General features: G+C 39.8%; 1 long non-coding RNA gene across 1 annotated transcript in view; it reads left to right on the forward strand.

Annotated features, from left to right (window-relative positions):
• LOC123802725 (uncharacterized) overlaps positions 1–26,283 on the forward strand; it is a 697,769-nt gene that overhangs the window by 494,430 nt on the left and 177,056 nt on the right. Inside the window, exons 5-6 of the long non-coding RNA XR_006782624.2 lie at positions 3,391–3,490; positions 23,249–23,366. This is a non-coding gene — a long non-coding RNA (uncharacterized LOC123802725). The remainder of the gene's footprint in view (positions 1–3,390; positions 3,491–23,248; positions 23,367–26,283) is intronic.

A 26,283-nucleotide genomic window follows, 5' to 3' on the forward strand; every position in this document is an offset into this window, starting at 1 on the left:
ATAACCTTCCATTAGTTATGCACAAAAGAGTTTAATGAAGGGTCTATAATGGTTATGTCTCTATATTGTCTACTTTTTGGTTTTGTATATATAATCAGTCAATAATCCTGCCTAGGCCATTTATTTCACCAGATAAAGCTGGATTGGATTAATTACTTGTCTACAAGGAGACATCCATGGCCCCCGGGCTTTACGTGCGGTCCAAACTGAATCAGCCAATTGACTTTCCCTGTCACTAATCTTTGGGGAGAGTCCCTGTTGGATTGTATTAACTTCGCCACGGTGTTTGCTTTATCTCAGCTGCTTGTCCTTGTAATATTTATCGTATACCGAAGCATTGTTTCTAATGGGGAAATGAGCAGGGATTTGCAAAAACGATATGGTTTAAAACAGTGTTTTTGCAGAAAAAAATACGTAGAAATAAAGAGTGACTTCAAACAAGTGAAAGCGATATTTTTTCACTTAAAATCCACTCATTAGGGGCAGACTACTTAGGGCTCATGTCCTGGGTGTATGTATACTTTTTCTTTCTTTCTTTCTTTCTTTCTTTCTTTCTTTCTTTCTTTCTTTCTTTCTTCCTTCCTTCCTTCCTTCCTTCCTTCCTTCCTTTTTCTTTTTTTATGAAAAACTAAGTACAATTTTAAAAAATCTATCTGCAGAACATCAAACTCCAATTTCAGTTTTCTATTAACATTCTCAATAGCTTATAGTGATTTAAAAACACAGATAATTCAGCTCTATGTTATATATTATCTATTGCTCATACATGTTCTTTTTTTTTTTTTTTTAAAGATTTTACTTATTTATTTGACACAGAGAGAGACAGCCAGCGAGTGAGGGAACACAAGCAGGGGGAGGGGTAGAGGAAGAAGCAGGCTCCCAGCAGAGGAGCCTGATGTGGGGCTCGATCCCAGAACGCCGGGACCACGCCCTGAGCCGAAGGCAGACGCTTAAGGACTGTGCCACCCAGGCGCCCCTGCTCATACATGTTCTGAACTCCGAAATTCAAGACGTTTAAACACAGACTGTCACTGTGATTTATTTGTCTGAAAATCTTGTAAAGCTGGATGTCTGTGATAATCTGCTTTTTTTTTTTTTTTTTTACAGCCCTTACTGTTTTCGTGCAATAATTTGTTCAGGACTATTATAGCGTGAAACGAATACACATGAATATACATTCAGTTATTTAAAATGTCGAGATGTAGTTCTAGAAATGAATTGCTCTGTTCTGTTCATTGGTCCTTAATCCTCAGAGAGAAGACACGAGTCAATGATGGGAGTTTCCTACCTGCGTTGTTGCGTATTAGGGCAGGGTTCCTCTTTCCCTTTCCATGCCGGGTATCTCCCTGTGAAGGCGAGGTATCCTGGCGTAGAATATTCTTCACAAACGAGAGAATTATAATATGATCTGCTTTTATCAGATAATAGATTAAATTATGGCCATAATTATTCGTGTTTTGAAAGACTGCTAAACACAGTTAGTACCATACCCTGCGGGCTCAGTCAGCTTGGTGTATGAGCACAAAGCACGAGGCCCAGAAGAGGAAAGTCAGCCAGAAAAGGATCTGAACCCTAGGGAAGGAATACAAAAGCATCTCTTGATCCAAGACAAAGAGCATTGCTGGAAGGTAGTTGGCACGAGGCAGACTCACCCTGAATGAATTTGCTGACGATTGCATTTAGGACGTACCTCACCAATTTTCAACTCCAGATTCAGTGGAAATACACGGCCACTGCAAAAACTTTATTTCATTTATTTATCTGACGGAGAGAGAGCAGGAGCCGGGAGAAGCAGGCTCCCCACTGAGCAGGGAGCCCAACGGGGGACTCGATCCCAGGACTCTGGGATCATGACCTGAGCTGAAGGCAGACGCTTCACCAACTGAGCCCCCTAGGTGCTTGTGCAAAAACTCTGAAAGCATTCAAGGTGTGAGTTGAGTGGAAACCTGATGATGTTTGAAGAAACAAGGAGGAATACTTAGAATACACGTTAATTGGTCAGCATCTGTTATGCGTAAGGGAATTCATGATGCCGGGTACGCAGTAAAGCAGCTCTAATACCACACAGCTTTGACTACATATGACCTGTTAAGACAGCTGTGGATCACTTTACAACCCTCCAGAGAATGGAAAATTGTGCAAACAGCCTAAGAGTTTAATCTGTTATTGTGTTTTCCAGGGGAATTCATAATAATGCACTGGTTAGGTCCTTTTGGTTTTTTCATTCCCAGAGATTTATGAAAATGGGTCTTTCCAAATGTTGTCCCGACCTCGCATTTATTCGTCTAAAGCCATGAATGGAGCACATACGATGAGCAAATAGGTGTGACGCTATCCAGAGATGCCATGATTGGCAGTGAGGAAAAGAGAGTCTGCTGGCAGATGACCGTGTATTCATGCTGTTAGAAATCCACGTGAACAATGACAGGGTCTCATGACAGATACGATGAAGCGAAATATAAACTCTAGCAGGATGTGCCATGATTGTAAATCACAGAGCACAGAGGTCAGTGCTGTTAGAAAGCAGTTACGGGGCGCCTGGGCGGCTCAGTTGGTTAAGTGTCTGGTTTCGGCTCAGGTCATGATTCCAGGGTCTTGGGATGGAGCCCCACATTGGGCTCTCTGCTCAGCGGGGAGCCTGCTTCTCCCTCTTCCTCCACCTGCCACTCCCTCTGCGTGTGCAGACACTCTCTCTCTCTCTCTGTAAGATAAGATAAGATAATATTTAAAAAAGCATTTAAGAAGCGACTCTTACAGTCCAGGTCGTGTTGTAGCCCCTTGGACTCAAGTTAGGAGAGAAGTTATGTACTAGTGCCTTTACTGGAGAAGTGCCATTTGCATGCGGGGCATTTGTGGGACGCTATGGCATGGAACTCAAGGCACGTTGGAGAAGGACTCACTGAGCAGTGATGTCTCAACCGAGAGGTAGGGATGGACAGGGCTTCCGCACGCAGGAAAAACAAGCAGAAAGGGGACTTTCGGGAATATCAGAAGCTATGCCGGGGACAGAGAACAGCATGAATGGGGAAAGGAGTGAAGGACTGTAATGTATTCCACACACCCACAGGGGTGGCCGTGGTTCTGAGCTGAATGGATGTGTCCATCCCTAGGTGCATAACAACCCTATCACGCTCTGATGTCTATCCCTTACTTCCTAGTTCTTGTTTTGCACGTTGCCTTGCAACCATGGGGTCATTGAACACACGGAATCTGCCTGTGCCTTCGAAGATGAGTTCATCCAAGTCTCAACAAACTGCCAAAATATAACAAATAAAACTGATTACAGATGCCGGATAATTGTAGTTTGAGTATGCCTCTGCTATTTGGGATAAGGGTGTTTGTTTTTTTAAGGTAAACTAATTTACATTTACATTTTTTACATTTTTTAAGGTACACTAACTTCAAGTTCAACACACAAATTAAACGTGGAAAGCGAAGGATGTCCAGTCATTGAAAAGAAAGAACATGACAGAGGAGGCTATGACGGGAGGTAAAAAAAAGAAGAGGTTTTTCAAAATATAACAGATATTTCTGGTAATAAGTGAGAAAATTTACATTTATTTAGTGTTCTGAGAGAATTCTAAGCAATGATGAAATCTTAAACCAAGAACAGCTTTCTAGGGGCACGTGGGTCGCTCAGTCGTTAACCGTCTGCCTTCGGCTCAGGTCATGATCCCAGAGTTCTGGGATCAAGTCCCATGTCAGGCTCCCTACTCAGCGGGGAGCCTGCTTCTCCCTCTCCTTCTGCCTGCAACTCCCTCCGCTTGTCCTCTTTCTGTCTAATAAATAAACAAAATATTTAAGAAAATAAAAAAACAGCTTTCTATAAAATCACAGGGATTAAAAAAAAAAACAAGAAACAATTATAGAAATTTGAAATGTGATTGGTAATTATTTCTCCTTCCATATAGAAGAAATTGAAAAAAATCATAAATGGAGCCTCTTTATAAAATAAAGGACATCTGGGGCACCTAGGGGGCTCAGTCCGTTTAGCTTCCGACTCTTGATTTCGGCTCAAGTCATCACCTCAGGGTCCTGAGCTCGATTGCCGCCTTGGGCTCCGCGGTCAGGATGTTTTCTGCTTGAGATCCTTTCTCCTTCTCCCTCTGCCTCTGCCCCTCCCCACGCTCGCACATGAACGCGCCCATTTTCTCTCTCTCAAAACAATTCAATACATGATTTAAAATAAAGGATATCTGTCATTATGTATGTCAAAAGGAGAAAAGTGATTTTGAGAATGCGGGGAAAATAAGAGACAGGAAGGCAAATGCAGGAAGTCCTTGGGAAATGTTAGGATTTTAAGATTGAATTTTTAGCAAGAGAGAGGTGGAAGGAGAGAGAGAAGAAAAGTACAGAGATACAATAAGCAGGGAGGGAGGTGGGGTGGAAGACACATTTGTCTGAACAGTGTGGGTGCCCTTGACTTTTGTTTTTAGATTTATATACAATGTAAAAGAGATACATATATGTATACAACACAACAACAGTGGTAGAAATCTAAAAATAATTTTAAATTACTTATTTATTCTCACCAGAAGTAAAAAAGCGTGCATGTCCCTACTATTTGTTTTTTTTTTTTTTTAAAGATTTTGTTTATTTATTTGACAGAGATAGAGACAGCCAGCGAGAGAGGGAACACAAGCAGGGGGAGTGGGAGAGGAAGAAACAGGCTCCCAGTAGAGGAGCCTGATGTGGGACTCGATCCCATCACGCTGGGATCACTCCCTGAGCCGAAGGCAGAAGCTTAACCGCTGTGCCACCCAGGCGCCCCCTATTTGTTTTTTTTACATTTTGGAGAGCAAACAGTTGAGGTATAACGTAGTTGAGTCAATTGTTAGAATTTTAGTAGAGTCACATTATAAAAGTCAGCATTAGAAAAATTAAAAATATTCATGTATAAATAGTTATGCCTTTCTTATATATTTTAATTTTTAAAACACTGTGCATGTTGACATTTACATCATTTTAAAACCGTTTCAAATATCTTCTAGTTTATGGCTGTATTTTTGTTTCTTCCATGATGCTTGTTTAAGAAAGTTCTTAATTTTTTTTAAGTCATCTCTACCTGCAACAAGGGACTCAAACTCACAATCCTGAGACCAAGAGTTACATGACCTACAGACTGAGCCAGCCAGGCACTTCTGAAAGTTCTTAATTTTAGTGCAATTAAATGTGTCCATGTTACCCTTCATGAGTGTAGAGTTCAAGAATTCTTTCAAGGAAAGAACTGAGAATGTCCACCATTTTGGGTAGCAAGTAGTTCATTTCAATTTAATTATCATCGTCAAAACTAGGAACAACCAAAGATATCTTACAAGGGAGCATTGATTTTTAATCATTCCTTCATTTATTTACTTTTAAAGTTTTACTCATTTAAGTAACCTCCACGCCCCACGTGGGGCTTGAACTCATGACTCCAGGATCAAGAGTCACTTGCTCTTCTGACTGAGCCAGCCAGGTGCCCCAAAATGGAGCCGTCATTTAATGAGTTGTGGAATGTGCATATCAAATTATACTAATTGAAAATAGTGTTGAAGTCCCTGGCTGGCTCGGTCAGTAGAGCATAAGACTCTTGACCTCGGAGTTGAGCTCCGTGTTGGGGTTAGAGATTATTTTTAAAAAATGGTGTAAATATTTACTGACACAGAAACATACTGTATAGAAGTAAAAGCGTATAATTGTTGGATCACATATTTATTATATATTAACTCGCATAGGTTCTGCAAGTCAAAGTACATGAGAAAAATATTTGACTTTTTATTCCATTATGTTTTTCTAATGAACATCTATTACTTTTGGAATACAAAATATGGTCAAGATTAAATTAGGGAAAATAAACACACAACAGAAATGCAAACTATTTCCAGCATGGGTTCTAGAAAAATACCACATCAACTCACTTTAATGGACCCTAAACTTATTTACAACTTTGCACTTAAAACTTGCTATACGAACGTACCTAATCGACTCTGAGATCATAAAGTTTACAGGAGGAATAATTAAATGCCAGTTTGAACCAAGACTAACCTTCCCTGCCCAGGCGAATATAGAGCGAGGAAAAGGGAAACATATAGTCTAGCTATTTTGAGAGTAAAAAGCAAATCACAGGGCACGTATTTTGTTACAAACATTACAGAAGAAAATATAAAAAGGAAGAAAGTCTTGCACTACCTGGTATAAAGTACCTTTTGCTATATTTTCAGAAAAATAACTATAAAAATTTAATGACAGCAATTAATCCAACTTTTAGAAAGTCATTAAGAAGTTTCATGCTTTACTATTTTGAATTTAAAATATTAGCTAAGAAGCATCCCGCATTTATATGGATATATGTGGATTCCAAAAAATCATTTGTAGTAATGATAAATCAACTAGGGAAATGGTATAAGAAGTGAAGTGAACAATAACAGTTTTTATTTGTTTACATACCAAATCTGACCATCTCCCTTGAGATAGAATATTTAAATTTCATGAAAATCTAATGTCAATATATTATCTCTGCATTATTCGTGGTTACTTAAAATATGTGATTTAAAAAAAAAAATTTCAGGTAAACTCCACACCCAATGGAGGGCTTGAACTCACAGCCCCAAGATAGAGTCACAACACTCTACTGACTGAGCCAGCCAGTCAATATAAATATAAATCAATAGGTGATTTATAAATCAATGCACATAAGAAAATAATGTTGTAGGGGCGCCTGGGTGGCTCAGATGGTTAAGCATCTGCCTTCGGCTCAGGTCATGATCCCAGGGTCCCAAGATCGAGCCCCACATTGGGCTCCCTGCTCAGTGGGGAGCCTGCTTCTCCCTCTCCCTCTGCTCCTCCACCTGCTTGCGCTCTCTCTCTCTCTGTGTCAAATAAATAAATAAATAAAATCTTTAAATAAAAAAAGAAAGAATGTTGCAAGTCCTTTAAAACAAAAGACAAGACTTTTCCCCCTAAAGATCTTCATACCTGTCAGCAGTCCTTGCTGTGATATCTTCACGTATTTGAAGGAAAGAAAAAAAAAATGCATGGATTAGTAATTTGGGGACCATATCAATGGATGGTCACTTGCTGGTTGGAAATTCACAAAGATTAATAGCTTTCTCCAAATTAACCAGAGGCAACCAATGTCCTAGCATGCTCGGAAATAATAGTAAAAAAAAAAAAAAAGTAAAAATTCTTGGAAAGCAGTACTTTTCCTGCATTGAAATCCATGATATGGACTCTGGGAAACAAACTGAGGGCCTTTTCTGGTTCCACACAAATGTGTTCCATATATACAATGGAATATTACTCAGCCATCAAAAAGAACGATTTCTCAGCATTTGCTCAGTTATCAAAAAGAACGATTTCTCAACATTTGCTGCAACATGGACGGCACTGGAGGAGATAATGCTAAGTGAAATAAGTCAAGCAGAGAAAGACAATTATCATATGGTTTCTCTCATCTATGGAACATAAGAACTAGGAAGATCGGTAGGAGAAGAAAGGGATAAAGAAAGGGGGGTAATCAGAAGGGGGAATGAAGCATGAGAGACTAGGGACTCTGGGAAACAAACAGGGCTTCAGAGGGGAGGGGGTGGGGGAATGGGATAGACTGGTGATGGGTAGTAAGGAGGGCACATATTGCATGGTGCACTGGGTGTTATACGCAACTAATGAATCATCAAACTTTACATCAGAAACCAGGGATGTACTGTATGGTGACTAACATAATATAATAAAAAATTATTATTAAAAAAACAAACAAAAAGTATTGTTTACTAGATTAAACATAGCAGTTGATGATCGCAATTTACTCTTGAATGAGAATCTTCAATAAAAAACTATGACTTCAAAAAAAAAAAATCCATGATCAAATCAAATTCTCATGTCTACCTGACTCTGGTGGTCAATAGGACAATGAGCTTCTGGCTTGACTTTGGGATGATAAGAATTCATCACTTTTTGTTGCCACATAACCCTGACTTAAAAAACTACAAAGTCAAATTTAACGTGTCCCAGACCTATGACTTCCATTACAAACGGGGCATTTCCACATGTCTTGGGTGACAAGCATGATAACATAGTTTTCTCTAATTAGTAGGCTTGGTTCCCCAATAACGAGTCTACTGTTTAGGTCAGGTGTAATGTGCAGCTCCCAGACTTCATTTTTCTTCTCCTTTAGTGACGTCCTATTTCTTGCCGTGATAGACATTTTGCTAATTCGTCAACAGCATCATTATTCTGTTTATATTCTTGTGCTGTTGGCAGATGCCACCAATCTAATTTTTCCCTGAAGTATTTTTTTTTTTATCAGTAGCTTTACTCTGAAAACTCAGTGGTTACACAACTGGGAAATATAAAGCTCAAATTCAGACATCAAAGTGGATGAACTATTTCCTCTGTTAATTTTTTCAAACGTTAATGAAACTTAGTATTTTTTACTAACAAATACAGCAATGCAAGTTGTAACAAAGTCTGGGTGTCTGTGGGTTAAGCGTCTGCCTTTGGCTCAGGTCACGATCCCAGGGTCCTGGGATCAAGCCCCATGTGGGGCTCCCCGCTCAGCAGGGAGCTGGCTTCTCCCTCTGCCTCTGCTGCTCCCCCTGCTTGTGCTGTCTCTCTCTCTTAAATAAGTAAAATCTTTTTATTTTTTTATTTTTTTTAAGTTTTTTATTTTTTTAAGATTTTATTTATTTATTTTACAGAGAGAGAGACAGCCAGTGAGAGAAGGAACACAAGCGGGGGAGTGGGAGAGGGAGAAGCAGGCTTCCCGCTGAGCAGGGAGCCCGGTGTGGGGCTTGATCCCAAAACGCCAGGATTATGCCCTGAGCGGAAGGCAGACGCTTCATGACAGCCACCAAGGCACCCCAATAAAATCCTTTTTAAAAATGTTTTAACAGAGCAGATTTAAAAGGAATCTTTCACTAAACTCAAGTAAGTGAAAATTATAGATAATATACAACAAATTCAGAATAAAACCTTTTTTATAATGTGCATTTATTTTATTATGCTAGCCCACATATTTAAAATCTCAGTTAATTTTTAAAACATTAGTGCATTGAATGATCTGTAGTGGGTTAAAGAATCTATTGCTCATTCTGAGCTTTAATATCTATATTTAAACATTTACTTATAAAAAGATGTCAAATCTCTTCAGATTTATCTCTGGATTCAAAATCAAAGTTAAAGCAGGGTTTTCTGTAAAAAGTGATGTGAATGATAAACTATAATGGAAATGACAAGTACTATGCATTGGTAAGACATTGTCATAAATAAAAAATATGGAGAATTTACACCATCAGGTGATTATTACAATATTTCAGCAGTGTGTTATCAACGCAGAAAATGACACAGATCGGTGGAAACTAATGGTGCACTGAGGAAGAGATGTATTGTGAAAGGTGACAACGGTGGCACCCTAGAGAGGAGCAAAGAATCTTTGGATATAGAAAAAGCAAAAAATAGAATGTGGACTTCTATCTCATACCATGCACAAAAATCAATTTGGATTATATTGCAGATCTCAGTGTGAAAGGTAGCACAGAAACATGCTTTTTAATTTGACAGTATTCAACTAATAATCATGAGAGGGAAATGACCTTGTCGTCCAACTGAAATCTTCCTGGAACCCCCTGTTCTCCCCCAGCCTACAATTTTTATATATGTATTTTATGTGTGCTAGCATTTTTGCTTACTCTGTTAATAAAACAGTGAACCTGATTTATATGAATGTATGGTAACAGTGAATTAAGGAAGAGCTACAATTTGTTCTTGATAGTTTTGAAAAATTTTCTCTACTTTGTATGGTAATTTGTAGGGTATAACACAGAACAAGGAATATATTAATCTAACTTGAAGTAAAAGAAGAAAGAGCATTTCACTGAGAGTAATGTGACGTAAAAAGAAGCACATACTTTTCTTGGCAAACTCTCCCATTGATGTTTAAATTTAATTCTTAAATTTAGTATTCTTGAAAAAAGTATTCTGTCCTATTTGATGAAGTAATGAGAAAAAGGGCAGCATTTCCAGATAAACAAGTATATACACATACAAAAAACAAAACCCGACAGTTATTTTGCCATTTTATTTGCCATAACAATGGTAATTACATATAATAGACTTGTTGATCTATAAGTAACTCTGTAAGTAGTATTGTCTATAAGTAGATATCAGTTATCTGTGTTCATATTATTACATAAATATAAAAAATTAAATTCCAAAAGATGGGTTAAATGCAGAATAGACTCAGTTATAAAGAGTATTAGAATTCTGGAAACTTGATTGAAGAAATTATACTGAACTCCCTATAAAAGCTGAAGATCTAAAATCGTACAGGAATCATTAAGAAATAGTCTTACACACTTCTGATTAAAATTGAGGAACATTACAGATGGAATTGTATTGAAGACAATATCTAAAGGGACCCTACCAAACTTGTAAAAAATGCTGTTTTCTAGATTCAAGAAGATGAGAATTAAGAATTCCCATCAGGATTGGGAGGGAAAAAAAACCAATTTTCTATATATTCATTCAAAATATATAAAAGGAAGAGAAAAAAGCAGACTAAAAGTAGGACGCATAGAAAAGTCTGAATAAAATACAAAAATATCCTGCTACATGTCCTGTATGAAAAAGAGAGATCTAAAATATAAGGACCCAAAGGTTTATATAAAAGTAGTAGAGAAGGAATGGCCAACCAAAACAAAACTAGCATAATTATATTAATATCGGCTAAATAACTTTGAGATAAAGGGGGTAGCTATAATGATGCAAAATTATGTTTTATGTGGAATGTAAACTTGCATGCAACAAATAACACAGCTACAAAATAGGATGGCAAAAAAAATCTCCATGGAAAGCAATCAACATAGTCAGACTCTCCTTTATTACCAGGTCAATTGGAAAAAATAGAAAAAAACAAACCCAACTTGATTAGCAAGCTTTGTCTAATTCATAAATATAACACCACGAGTAGAAAAAAAAAAAAACCCAACTTGATTAGCAAGCTTTGTCTAATTCATAAATATAACACCACGAGTAGAATTTGCTATAAGCAGAGACATACTGACTATGAATTAGGTCACACAGCAAGTCTCAATAGATAACCTGAGTACAAGTATCTTCCAAACCATATTGATTAGGAACAAATATAAATTTGAATGAATGAAATATTAACTAAATAAACACCTGCCTGGAATTTCAAAATGCACCTGCTAAAATAAAACGAATCATGTAACACATTAAAATGGAAATTTAAAAATCTACAGAAACGAATAATAATAAAACTGCATTAAAACCTATTTCATATTCTCTGAGAATAACTTATGAGATTCAGGATATAATAAATAAGAAAGACTGAAAATTCAAGAAGTTGCAAAACATACCTAAATAAAGAAAAATTAAGTAACAAACTGAAGAGCCGAACTTAATTAAATTGAAATAATTTTTGAACCTATAATTAAACTGAGAATTTCCAAAGGCTCTGAGATATTCTACAGAAGAGAATTATCAAATATATATAAAATCTCTATATAATATATTATCTATATAATTATAATAATACAATACTTAATGTATAATATATATATATAATCTACAATATATGATAAAAATTTAAAAATAAGATAAAGGACCCCATGCAAACATGGTTAAATATTAACCAAGTATATCATAGAATTGGTATATAGGGTTATGTGGGAAAGAAAGGCAAAAGAAAAATTAAATTTCCTACCTACGTACAGCCCACTGACAAGTCCTTGAAACAGGCAGAATGACATTCCTCTAGGAACTCAACTGCCTTGATGTGAATATGGTGCTAAGGGCAATAGGCAATCTTGGCCCCACCTCCAGGACGCTGTTAATCTACTTTCACATAACAGATTCCTTTGGAAACTTCCTTTATCTCTAAACCCCCCAAGATACATGTTGGCAATCATCCCCCAAGCATATGTGGCCCACCGACAGACATCTGAAGGGTCTCATAACTGAGTTTTTACTAGACAGTAACAAATTACTTTTTCCTAACAACAGCTGGGCCCTTAGGATCCTGGAAACCTCGCTTCCAAAATGCCTTAGAGACTTGAGCTATCCCTAACCCTCTCCCAACTTGAAAGTATATAATGGGCCACTCCTCATGACCCCAGAACAGCTCTTTCTGCCCACGGGTCCTGTCCCCGTGCTTTAACAAAACCACCTTTTTGCACAAAAGATGTCTCAAGAATTCTTTCTTGAGGGGCGCCTGGGTGGCACAGCGGTTAAGCGTCTGCCTTCGGCTCAGGGCGTGATCCTGGAGTTGTGGGATCGAGCCCCACATCAGGCTCCTCCGCTATGAGCCTGCTTCTTCCTCTCCCACTCCCCCTGCTTGTGTTCCCTCTCTCGCTGGCTGTCTCTATCCTGTCGAATAAATAAATAAAATCTTAAAAAAAAAAAAAAGAATTCTTTCTTGGCTTCAAACCCTAACATCTCTCCCACATCATAGGGGAGCTAATATGTTAAATTTAAAATAGTAAAGCATGAAACTTCTTATTGACTTTATAAAAGTCGGATTCATTGTTGACTGTCATTAGATTTTTAGTTATTTTTCTGAAAATATAGCATCTGGCACTTTGTACCAAGTAGTGGAATTTTGTACATTTAGTGGTAGACGATGTTAGTCAATGGTGAGATTTTTCCAGCGTGTGCCCTACAAGTAATTTAATCTTCACTATCAGTAATAAAGGAGCGAACTTTCCTGGGCGGCACGACATCATTGCTCCCCACCTAATGATGAGGGTTTATTTTACAGGCACCTCCAAATATTTTAAGCAAGCATGTTTCGCCATATTTTTTTTTCTTTAAATAACGAGCATTTGCCTGAATATGGCCTTATGGAGTTTGAAAGAGGGAGCTTGCGGAGTAAATACCTGTGATTTATAAGAGTCCTGTGTTTGGTCTTCGTCCGCATTTCTGGAACCGAGCTCCTAAAACCCTTGGAATTTCCTGTGGTGGGAGTGAGACAGGTGTCTTTTGTTAAGTTAATGAAGTGAGATTGGATGGGGGCTGGTTGCCAGGGGAACCAACGCCCTCTCAGAGGGTTACAACTTTCAGCTGCACCCCCTGACCTCTGCGGAAGGGGAGGGGCTGGAGGGTGACTCCATGGCCAATGGCCAATGAATCAGTCCTTCCTCTGATAGGAAGTGTCCCTAGAAAAGGAGGAGGGGGTTCGGAGAGCTTCCAGGATGGCGGACACGTGGCGGTTTGGGAAGACAGGTGCGCCCTTCCCCACACATGGCCCTCTGCATCTCATCGTCTGGCTGTTCCCGAGTTATATCCTGTTCTATCAACCAGCGACCTAGTGAGTAACATGCTTCCCCGAGCTCTGTGAGCCGCTGTAGCAGATTAATCCAACCCGAGGAGGGGGTCTTGGGTCGGTCAGAAGCACAGGTGATAACTTGGATTTGAGATCGGTGTCTGAAGAGGGGTGAGGGGGAGTCTTGTAGGACTGAGCCCTAACCTGTGGCACCGGACGCTATCTCTGTGTAGGTGTGTCAGAGCTGAGTGGAATCGGGGGTGGTGGGGAAAAGCCCCCTCCCCACAATGGAATTTGTGGCCAGAATCTCTTACTACCTCATTGAGGAGGCTGTGTGCTGTTTCCCTCCTTCTTCCATACCCTTTTCCCCTATAACTAGAGCGTTCAAAGGTTGCTTTTCTTTGTTTTACAACTTGGTTGGTTTCTCTAGAGTTGACTTTGAAGATGGTGGTGGGGAATTGGATTTTAAAATCAAATTTGTTGTAGGTGGTCATGGAAAGGCTGCCATCAGAATCCCATTACTAAACTATTGCGGATTAACACGTGGTTCTTGGTGTTGAAAGTATGTTTGTTCAGTTGTGACTTGTGGCGAAACTGCATTTCATTCTGTGCCACAGTTTCAAAGTTAATACAGCTAAACAAGGTGCCCCAGATTGAAATAGAAAATGAATAAATGGTGATACATGAGGAGTGGCTTGGAGCTCAGATGCAATCTTGGAGCACTGAAACAATTTACTTGAGATTCCGTAATTCATTACGGAAAAGAAAATGTTCAAACGCGCTAAGATGTGGAGTAAAAAAATGTTAAATTCCTGCACTTCGGTCTTGCATTATCTCAAGGAGAAACTGTGATTGGCTTTGTATTCATATAGAGAATACGTATGTTAACCTCTTTACAATATTACCATATTCTGTCGATATGTATAGCATAACATGCTACATATGAACATATTAATAGGCTCGCATATCGATATGCTGATCAATATGTTTATGCATGAGCCTTCGTAGAGCAGAATTTTGGACCATTACCTTATTCTCTGTAATGCAAGTAAATTATAAGTAAATTGAGCAAGGGAAATCATCTGTGTATCGTTAGATTATTCGCAGACCCAGAAGCAAGTTCAACAGAGATTTGCAAGACTGTAAATGAATTACTATGATAAGACTCCAGCATTAGTGAAAAGCATTGAGATGGGTTGATAGATTCTATAAGCACACATACTCCACAATGCCAACTTTTCATCTGAGGAATGACCCAATGCCACTAGTCCTTAGGAAATACTCATCATCTTCATGTTTCAATCTAAGACAGGAGTTGTCCCTCGTAAAGTTAAAAACTAACCTGTCGGACATACAGGCTATGCAATCAACACAAACTGAAATGAATAAGTAAATTGCAAAGTCCTTTCCAAGTACCAGGGATTCATGGATTTCAAAGCAAGCAGAACGTTTAGGGGAATCATGATTTGTGATGGTATCTCTCTGTCTCTGTCTCTCTCATTGGAGTACTTCTGTCTCTCTTTATATGTATATGTGATCTATATATGTTTACACACACACATATATATGTGTGTATATATATATATATATATATATATATATATATATGAAGTGCTTATTGAAAGAAACATAAATAATGAAAGAGAACCTAATTTTGGCCTTTTACCAGAAATTCACGAAAATCTCACTTTCAGGACCACATCAACTGACCTTTATATTGACTTGGTTTATTTGTATTATGGATAGCTGTGTTCTGTACTCTCCTGAATGACTTATTTTGCACTTACCTTGCTCTGTTTTTACACCTATCCAACTGTCTAGACGCTGATAAGGCAAGAAGGCTGTGGCGATGTAGTCACAGCTTCCAGCAAATCTCTGATGTTTTCATCCTTCTTAATAATTTTGCCCTCTGGTTGAATTCCTTGAAGACGCTGAGAGGAGGAAGTGGCTAGAGTGAGAGTTTTGGAGCTGAGCCATCCGTAGGTCAAGGATTCGGTTAACTTTTCAACCTTTATAGCTCAGGGTGCAAAAATCCATAAATTGATGAATTTCTGTCGGCATTTTGGACAAATGCCCACAGCAGCAAGTTTAATCCCTCCCCTTATTTAAATCTCAGGGAGCAGTAGTGACTATAAAACAGGATTCTAGGCACCAAGTAACAACTACCAAATCTAAGCTAGACCATCAGCATATAAATAACAGATGTTACAAAGCACGTATTACTTTTTAGGTAAGAAATACAATATAGCAATTGACTATTAGTGTAGAGACACTATATGGCACTTAGGCAAATGTGGGAGTAGAGACAGACCATGACATTTTTTGAGAGGTTTGACCAAATGGTGACTGTGCCTCTATAAACAGAAAAAATAAAATTAAAGAAACACCAACTTGAGCAATTTTTAAGTGCTCTAAAATTGATGGATCAACTATCCACAAAATGGGGGAGGTTTGTAATGACCTGTTTAATATGCACGACTCACTTCACCATTTTCGAAGGAGCGTAGAGATCTTTCTCTTCCCTTCCAACGATTGCTCAGTGTCCTGAGATCCATCAGCACGATGCTCTGTGTTTTTCTTAAGTCTTCTCTGTAAAAGCTCTTCACGGCATTTAAAGAAAAGGTCTGTGGGGTGCTACGATCGTGGTATGCACCATCATGCATTCGTCCAAACCCACAAAATGCACAACGTGAATGGAAACAACAGACCCTGGGTGATGATGACGTGTCAATGCAGGTGCATTGGTTATTATAAATGCACCCTCTGCTGGGAATGTCGATCACGGGAAAGACCGCATGAGTGCAAGTAGAGGGTATTTGGGAAATCCCTCTACCTCCCCCTCAATTTTGCCGTGAACCTAAAGATGATCTAAAAAAAATAATCACGTCTGTTTTTAAAAAAGAAAGAAAAAACAAAGGTCGTGTTCTTGCAAATGACAAATGGCAAGGAAAGTGGATTTCGATCCATGCATTCAGCAATTCTCTCCATGCTACTTGCAGTATATACTCCATTTAGACTGATAGGTTGTGGCTTCATTATTATTCCAGGGGGCACAGACCCCCAGTCAGCATGCCTAGACACCAAGACCTAAATATAAACCCTTCTGTTTCTACCAAAAACTTTTCTTAAAATAGCTCTTTCCCGACCCTGAAGACCCTCTTTTTGCACCTGAGTCACCAGCAGACACTCTTTTCTCAAGGTACCATGTTTGCCATGCCCTGTTCCCTTCCTCTAAGAGCAGGTCTTGATCAGAGACAGCATCTTCCAGGTTTTCCCTTTCTTGGTCTTGCAGAACGAAGTAGGTTTCCTTGGAAACGTATTTCTTTGGTTCCAGTGACCACCTCAGGTTACAACAACCTGGGCTGTATCACGGAAGGCTCCCCTACTCCCTTTGGTCCCTGTCTCAGAGAAGTGGATGTTTGCTCCGCTAACATCAGCAGACAGCCAAATGTAACCTTTTCCCAGCGTGGACCCTTTTCAAGCTTTGCACCTGATTAAAAATATGTGTAAGAGTGTAGATGTAATGATGCCTGAAAGGTTTCTATCCTGTTGATCGAGTTAAGTAGCACAGGAATTTTTTCCTAATGGTGTGTTGACTTGGGCCCTTGGATGGGCACTTGACCTTGTGGTTGGAGGGAAGGTTACAGGGACTGCTTACAAATTCGGTATGGCGCGAGCCATTCCGAAAAGGGAAGATGATTCTCATAATGATAATGACCTCCAATTTTATTGTATCTTACATCCAGAAGGATCATAAAGTGCCTAACAACTCCTCCACTACAAATGAATATGACGGTCGTTTCACATACAACTAAAATGTGTCAGCTGCTTAACACAGCATAGCCGGATTAGTCAACAATTTAGACGGGAAACTGAACAAAACAGTTTAAATGCACAAATGGCAGGGATATACATGAGACCATTTTACAAGCTGGAGCTGCTCCATGGACTGAGGAATATTTCGCCCCAAGTACGTAGGAAACTCAGATGGGGCGAAAATGTCCTCCAGAAAGGAGACCTGAGAATCACGGAAGAACATGGAAATACAAAGTCCCATTAAATGCATCGGACGCTCCTGTTTCTATCTGTCGCTAGATTCAACAGATTAACCTGCCTGGGGGTATTCTGTGCCCCTCAGAAGGAATTCCTGCACTAAAGAAGGCAAAAAACACAGAATCCATCAGAATTACCATGTCACACGTCACGGACCCATTTACCAAACCCCTCATTCTGCAGGAGAGTCCGCGAGATGATTGGAATCAGGCCCTAGTAAGAGAATGTCGTTCACCTACCTAACTCTGTGCTTATGGGGAAAGAAAAGTCCGATTACCATTTTGCTAGCCACTGAAGTCTGCCTCCCCGTGGACTTTTCTTAATATCCCAGTTTCAGTGAGAGGCATGCATTACAAATTAATACTTGGCATCCTAACATCGTGTCTCTGTCTTGCTCTTTGGTCATTTTGAATTTTCTTCCTCCGTAATGATGGCTCTACTCTGCGTTTACAAACTCGTGTTCCTGAATCTTCATGATTGAGGACCAGGTCCTGTAATATAATAAAATCGGTTCTTACGAAGTGTCCAACATGCACTCCCATGACATACCACTTGTTTATAATATATGTAAAATTACATATTATTTATTTATATAAAAGTTTAAATATGTTATTTAAATTAAATATATAAATAATATTTATGTATAGATATTTATATAAAATATAAGTGATATTTTATTCATTTATAAAGAATAGTATTTATCATATATTTATTCATATATAAATATCTGTAAGTAAATTTATATATAAATACATCAATAAATTTATATATAAATAAACATATATAACATAAAATATATAAAATATTATAATGGTTTAATATACTATATATTTATAATATATTGTAACTTTAATAATTTATATAATATATAAAAATCATATTATATATCTATATATTATATATATTTATTATATAATCATATTATATATATTTATTTACATATATATTATATAAGTTTATTTATATATAAATATATATTATATAAATAATTATATGATATATAAATTGAACATAGAAATTATAGTTTCTGTATTTAGATAAAATATATAAATACATAAAATATTATATATCATATATATTTTATATATAAATTATATATATAAATATTAGATAGATATAGATACAGATTTAGATTTGCCCTTTGGAATTTCTTTGGTTCAGCATGTGGAATAAACAAGGGAAAGCGTGACAAAGCATTTATGTATTTGTTCTTGCAGCCAGAAATCTTATATCATATGCCTAAGAATTACTCAAATACAGCAAATAAAAGGGAAGTTTTCCAAAAAAAAAAAAAAGTGAAGTTTTCCTGCCCAAACAAAAGTTGCATTTCAGCAGACTGTGTTGTTAAACCGTGTGGGGGTTACAAAAGTCTCTGCACTTTTGGATGGCAGCATTACAGTCAACATTATTTAAATAGACTTGTGAAGTCTCAGAAAATGTGTAATTTTAAGTGGTCACAAGTAATTCAGTTGGGTGGTGCCAACAGAATTCACTGATGCATGTTGGTGAGTACCTCTTAGTAAAGATCTACCTGTATCTACATTTATTGCTATATATCTATATGTAAGTATATATGGCAGGACCACTGATGTAATATGGACAGTTCTCCTGGTTCTGAGTCCCCGGGGAGTGGAAGTTTGATTGGCGGGAAGGTTGAGGGGCAGATACAGAACCATATCTGGGCAGGTATCACAGAATGTTTCTCTCTGTGTGTCATCCCACAAGTCCTGGTGCTTCTGGGATATTCCCCCATCCAGGACGCTGCTGGTTTTCCTGAGAACACATGCACAACTGATCGTACACGTTGTGCGTCAAACCCATCTGTCTCCACCCCTGCAGGGAGCCCTGGCCTCCACCTGTATCCCCATGCCCAAATACTCACATTAGCCCTTGCTCAGGACATCTTCTAGACTTCTCATAATTGCAGATATTGCAGTTGTGGGGATCTGGGAAAGCATGACAGGTTCTTTACCACCTTTGCATTTTCCCCCCATTAATATCTTGCTTCTCACTGCAGGGGAAAAAAGAAAAGCACAAGAATAAGGGGACTTTGGGGGAATGTGGTAGGGCAGCCAAATCACACACCAAAATAAGGCACTCAAGCAAGTATCTACAAAACTCTACAAAAGAACATTTTAAAGTGGCTTTGTCATTTTGGAGGGATAGGAACAGAAATCCTTAGGGGTCCTGGGGAATTTCTGAAATCCTAATGTTAAAGATATTGAAATGGTATAAAGAAACTTTGCAGGATGGGGATAAATGTCTTCCTCCCTTTTTCCTGGAAGAAATCCACTTTGAGATGAGGCAGGTGCATTTTCATCTCGCTCTAGTGCTAAACTGGTATTTTTTTTTAAATAAAGTGGGGTTTTTTGTTTGTTTGTTTGTTTTTTGTTTTTGTTTTTGCTGCCAATCTGTGTTAGTAACACTCTGGCCAAACACAATTACAGATGGAGCCTCTTCTGTGATGATGGACGGTCTGGAAGACGTATGTCCCCACCCACCCATGTCCCCGTCTACTCAAGCTGATCCTGGGTAGACGCTTTCCATGGTCTAATTTGGAATTCAGGGAACATTCTTTTCAATGAAGAAATGAATTGTTAAGGCCTCTGGCTAAGACGACAGAAGGGCTTGTCATCGTGCCCGTCTCCCTGAAAACGCGGAACCCATCATGTACTGATCCAGGCAAATTAACGTTAGTTTGCACACAACAATTTTATAAGAATGTGAAGATTTTGAGCCCTCTGTGAGGTATTTCTTCATTTGCCGGTTCAGGCTTCCCTTCACTCCTTTTCATTTACAATACGTCTCCCTTGACCATCAAAACACAGAATGTTTTTATTTGCCATTAGGCAACCTATCAGTTAGAAAAAAAATGTTTAAATTTGGAAGAAAGTACACATTCCTTTTTGAAAGTTAGTGGGAAGACTGAGTGTGGTCTGTCTTCATCATGTGTCCTATGATAAACATCTCAGCAGTACCTGTCAACAAATTGAGCTTTATTTAGGTTCAGATTTTTCACTGTTGAGGGTCAATATTTGCATAAAATGTAAGGCCATCTTTTATGAAACTTTGCTAGGAGGAAAGTAAATATTTGTTTAGAGAATAAAAACGCCATTTGGTAAAAATACACCCCTCATTAGCAGGAAAGCTTCCCCACCTCAATTGCTCATAAAAATATTGTTCTGCATGGAGATTGTGGTCCCTTTCATTCCAGAGTAAATGTTAGTAGCCTAGAAATAACTAGGTAATATTGCGGTTGGTAAAACCTTATCTACAAGGAGAAGAAGAGAAAGCAGAGGGAGTTCGACACATCTAGGAGGTGGGCTGCATTGGACGCACATAGTTCTGTCATTGATTAATGGCTCGCCCAAATCTTCTTACAATTATGGAGTATCCCACATAGGATGTGTCCTGTGGAACACCATTGCTAAGAATGCTAACCTGAGCCCTTAATGGAATCCATTCCCCTGGGGGAGATTCCTTGAATCGCTTTGAACTCGGAACCATGAATCAACGCTATTTCCAGATGGTCTGTCCACTGCTCTGTTCACACCTCGGTGGAAGCTAAGAGCTCCCATCTCCTGCAAAAATCAGAAAATAACCAGGGAATGGAGGAAACAAGTCTCCTAATGGAGGAGAAGAACAAAACTTAGGAAGCATCATTTCCAATTGGTTTTGGGTGTACAAGGCAGACTGTGTTTGCCTCTGTGTTATGTTGCATGAGCAGAGGGGGGAAAAAAAGTTTGATACATAGAATAACCCAGACATCAGGTTCTTACAGTGAGAAGATGAGGCTTAGAAGACAGTCATTGCTGGCATGTAGACATTCCTCTTGTCTCCCAAATTTTGCCTGCCATGAATATCAGGAATTAAGAACGCTGGTCATATTTCATTCACGTGATGCTAATTTAATGTTATATGGCCTCAATCGATCTGACCTCTGAGCTAATTCCCAGGTGATAAAGGGTACTTGAGATGCCCCACAGCCATCTCTAATAAATAGGAACAGAAGACAGGGAAGTCTGAATCTAAATAGATCAGCGTTTCCAGGTGCCCAGACCCGGGGCATGCCGAGGAAAAGCGAATTCACGACCTCTTACCACGTTCTCGTGCACCTGTCTTCACTTTCTACCCTACCTGTGTCCGCCACACTTTATTTCTGTCCTTTTTGTGATGTCCCACCCCATTGCTGACCTTTCGCTGCATCATCTCATTGTCTGAACGTTAAATTCGCTAACTCGCGTGACAGGTCCCATGATAATAAACGCATTCCTCTAAATCACTCGTAAAACTTTTGAGAGTTGGTAACTTGTACTAATGATGCTCTGTTTTATTAGGGCTGTTTTGATCAACTTCCCTGAAACTGACACTTGGGTTGACCCTGTAGATGTTTGCATCCTGCGTTAAATTCTTTTTTTTTCATAATAATATTTTTATTATATTGTTATTCACCATACAGGACATCCCTGGTTTCCGATGTAAAGTTCGATGATTCATTAGTTGCGTATAACACCCAGTGCACCATGCAATACGTGCCCTCCTTACTACCCATCACCAGCCTATCCCATTCCCCCACCCTCCTCCCCCCTGAAGCCCTCAATTTGTTTTTCAGAGTCTTAAATGTGCAGTGGTTACACCCCCCACACTCAAGAGCAGACCTTGTAGCAGACAGGTCTTCAAGAATTTTTGAGGTTGACCACATGACTGGATAAATAAATAGATGCTTAATCCTTAGCCAAGTCCCACGTGCAGGAAAGAAAGCAGCGTGTGCAATCAACTATTTGATTTTGTCCCATGCAATAAAAATCATAGTAATGCAAAGAGGGGATACATCTAAGGCACAGCAAAAAACCAAAACCACGTGCACTAAAGAATCAAAACGAAGGGGACAGTCTTGAATTTTCTTTCCTTTTGGGACAGCTGTATTAGGAAGGAAACATGACAAATACAGGTGTTTGGAAGAATGGATTCACACAGGAAATGAACAGGGTCCCACACTTCCTAAGGACTCCCGGGTGTCCAGTGTGATTTCCTCAAATATTTCCTTTTCTTGCCCAGTGGCTGCTCTGCTGAATTCTGGAAACAGGAGAGGCGGGAACTGGCCATTCCCATCTTTGAAGCGCCCAGAGACCGAATACATTCCCGTCACCTCTGCATGAATTGAGACAAATCCCAACAGCTCTTACCGCAAAAGAATGGGGATCACCATTCAACAAAGGCAAAGAGACGTTTGCCACATGATACTACAAATCCGAATTCAAAGAGCTTCATAATACTTAGTGATACCAGTGCCGTCACATTGCCTAATTAAATAGACTTTGCACAGTGTGTTTGAATTGAGTATTTGTATTTGAATGCCTTGAGAATCCAAAGTTTCTTGTTTGTTTTGTTTCCTAATTTAAGCTATTTCCAAGTTTTTTGTTTGTTTAGGTCACTTTGTTAGCAAAAATGTTTGCTATTTATTTACGCTGTGGGAATACCTCAGCTGATAGTGTCACAATATTTGTATGTGGCTGCAAGAGACAACAGTTATGTAGATTTTCATTCCCAATCCTCTTTAGCAAGGTCTGTGTGATTTCATTTAAAATATCAGCCCAGTACTGGTGCAAAGACAGAAAACATAGAGCTCCACACAGATAAATCTCAGAAATTGCTCCTAGCAGATTGGCGAACTGGGGTCTGGCCATGTTGATTTGGACAGGGAGATAGGGTCGTGGGATCTTGCCTTCATCCCACTTCCTCCAACACTGACGTCTTGTGTAGTCATGACATATGGATCAAAACTAAGAAATTAACTTTGGGGCAATGCTGTTTATTACTAAGCTACACGCAAAATACAAAGGCCAACCCCAAGAAATCAGACGCTCAACTGAGCCACCCAGGGGCCCAAACACCATTTTTTTAATGCCTTTTTTTTTTTTTTTCCTGTTCCAGGATCCAATCTGGGATCCCACGTTACATACTTGTCATGGCCACTGTCTGCCTGCCTGTGTGGGGAAGGTTCCACATCATTCCTGATCTTTCATGACTTGAATACCTGTGAAGAATAATGGTAAGTTGTTTTCTACAGTCTCTCTCAATGTGCACCTGTCTGATGTTGGAAGGACACAGTCATCAAAGTGAAGGAGCTTTCGGTATCAAAAGGTGGGAAAATGGGCAACAAAATAACAACAGCACTGAGTTATAACCCCTAGGGTAACACGGAAATCAAGAGTTCATGCAGCCATAGGCTATTATTTAATGAATAAATGGGTAAGCAGGGACAGCTCTACTTTAGAGAAGACTTTTTCTTAATCTCTATGGAAAGGACGAGGCTAATGTAAATTCAACAGCGGCCAAAATACCACAGAAATAATTATTATAGCCAATATCCCCCAATAGATGCTGAAATTATTGGGCACAGAGTTGAGGAGAAAGACAGTATTTTCATAGTCTCATTCCCACAGATACCATGGTAATTGCAAAGGGATAAATAATAACGTTAGAGAGGCAACTCCCCACAGACCATAATTCATCAAATAACCGGGGTTACCAATAAGAGTGGCACCACAATAACCCCATAGCGATGTCCCAAAAAAGTTCTTAGCCTCCTTTGCAGTCCTTTTCTGCTGCTGTGGGCGTGTAACTTATCCAGAACACACAGCACCTCCTGCAATCAAAACTGGATCCCTTCTACCCTAATACGCTGTCGAAACTGGATCCCTTCTACCGTAATACGCTGTTGAAACTGGATCCCTTACCATAATACGCCACACTTCTAGTTGTATGTATGTAGCGTACAGACAGTCTCGCTCGTCGGCACCAAATGCAAGAAAAACACAACGGCATTCCTTCACGATGAGTGTGTCGATCTAACAAAGAGCGAAAGCAACCGAGGTGCTCCCCGAGAGCAGGATACAATTAGCGGTTAAGACACTGAGCTACGGTCTTTTATACGAACCTTGATAAATGTAACATGTATCCAGTAAAAAGTCGCCAAAACGGCTGCATGGTATATAATTTACGTGGAGTATACAACGTATAGATCCTTTGCAGCTATACAGGCGTATTATAAAAATCTGGCACATGCATGGGAAGAATCCCAATGTCTGGGTGTTTTTGGTTGACCTTGGAGCAGGGGTGCAGTGTTGTGCGATTGAGAAGGGTGACAAAGTCGGTATGGAATTGTCGTATCAACGGTCTTCATGTTTTGTAGCATTAAAAAACTATCAGCGGCCGTTCTCTCTGAAAGTTGTTCACGGGGTGGTGATGCTGATTGGTCCTAAAGTAAGGACATATGTAGAGTTTCTATATTCGTATTTATACTTGAATTATTCCGCTGTCAACTGAAGATCCTTTAAAAGTGCAAGGGGAGAGAACGAAGGTGTGTACGGGTCATAGTACAGGATGTCTGTACGTAAGGAGGGGGACACAGCTCTGCTTTGGTGTCATGAGACTCTCGGCATGCGTTTTGTCCCCGAATTATCATGGCCGTTGTCCAAGTCGGGCACTGTTCCTCCTTATGGCCTGAGCCTCACAGAGTGTACGTCAGCACGCCGTAGCCACAGGTCGAGTACGGGGTAGACTCATGATGTGCACACAAAGACCTATACCCTCCCCAGCCATCTGGCCTTGCTTTTCCAGAGCCCAAAAGTCTCCTGTGTCGGGAATATGTTGAGACCCCCATTCTCCACTGTAGAGTCACGATGGCGTGCATCCCTTTGCGTCTCCCAGGTCGGGTGTCGGCACGTAACAGGTGCCGAAACCCAGCCTTCCGTCCAAACCTGGACAACGATGGCCATGATTTGACTGGCGAGAAAGCATAAACCCCGATACGCTCCTGGGTCCATATACTTGCTGACAATATGCACGCCTCGGAGGTTACGCCTCAGTTCCCCTCACTGTGAACTGGGCACTCCTTTGTGCGGGGCTGTCTCTGACCACGTAAAAAATGCCCTGTGCTTTCTGTTCTGCCTCTTGGGTTTTGCACACCCATCCGCGTGCCCCATCGCTGGGGTGGCTACTGTTGCTTTGTTTTGATGCTGGGTTGATTATGCCCTTGTTCACAGGTGATGTGTCAAGGTCAGGAAGTACTCTTCAATGTCTGCCTGAATTCCGTCTTGAGCTCTTCCTCACCTTCATTTCTGTAGAGAGACGACCGTGTGTTGCATTTTTCCTTGAAGTACGTTGCATGGGTGTGTTTGAAACTTTCTGTCACGCAAAAGGAAAAAAAAAAAAGCAAATTCTAGGTTTCCTGGTAGAGTTCTTCCTTGAACCACACTCAAGACAACCATCCTTCCCCTGTCAGCTGTGGTTCTAGGACATGATCATTTTACGCTCGTTTTCCTGTGGGCTGGACAGACACCTACGTAGGAGTCCAGAATACCGTAGAAGGAATTCCCTTTATCTGTGGTCTTGCTAGCTGTTTGTTCTTTCTGCCAAGTTGTAAGAGTTTCTACCCACGGCCTCTAGACCTTAAGCCACTCAGAACAGCTGGATAGAATGGCGTCCCATGAGGACGCAGGGCATTATCCATGCGTGGTCATTATCCATGCATAGGCTTCCATCTAAACTTGGCTTCCGTTGGCTCTCTCATCAAATAGTTATTGAGTTCTACCATCTTCCGGTTGTTACACATAGAGGTAAGATTGTGAGACTGTAGAACAGCATTGGACCTAGACCCCACTACCCACTTGGGGTGGAAATCCTCCCATTCACTCTGTAGCCAGCACATTGGAGTGGAAACCAAACCTACCAGTCGTGTAATGTAGTCATGCAATGCACAGCTCTGGTGGAAAGCTCTCTTGAAGCCAGTGGCTTAAATTTAAGGTCTCGGGGGGATTTTTAATCTACGTTGAATCAACGTCTGGAGGTGAGTCAGCGCTGGTACACGTGGTTGAGATGATGGACAGGCAACAGAGAGAAGGTACAACATGGCACCCCAGATTCATTTGCCCAAAGGTTCACCTGCCAATAAAAGCTCTCAGCCA

This window comes from Ursus americanus, chromosome X, assembly GCF_024610735.1.
Source record: "Ursus americanus isolate L20-20 chromosome X, mUrsAme1.1.p, whole genome shotgun sequence".
Taxonomy (NCBI): domain Eukaryota; kingdom Metazoa; phylum Chordata; class Mammalia; order Carnivora; family Ursidae; genus Ursus; species Ursus americanus.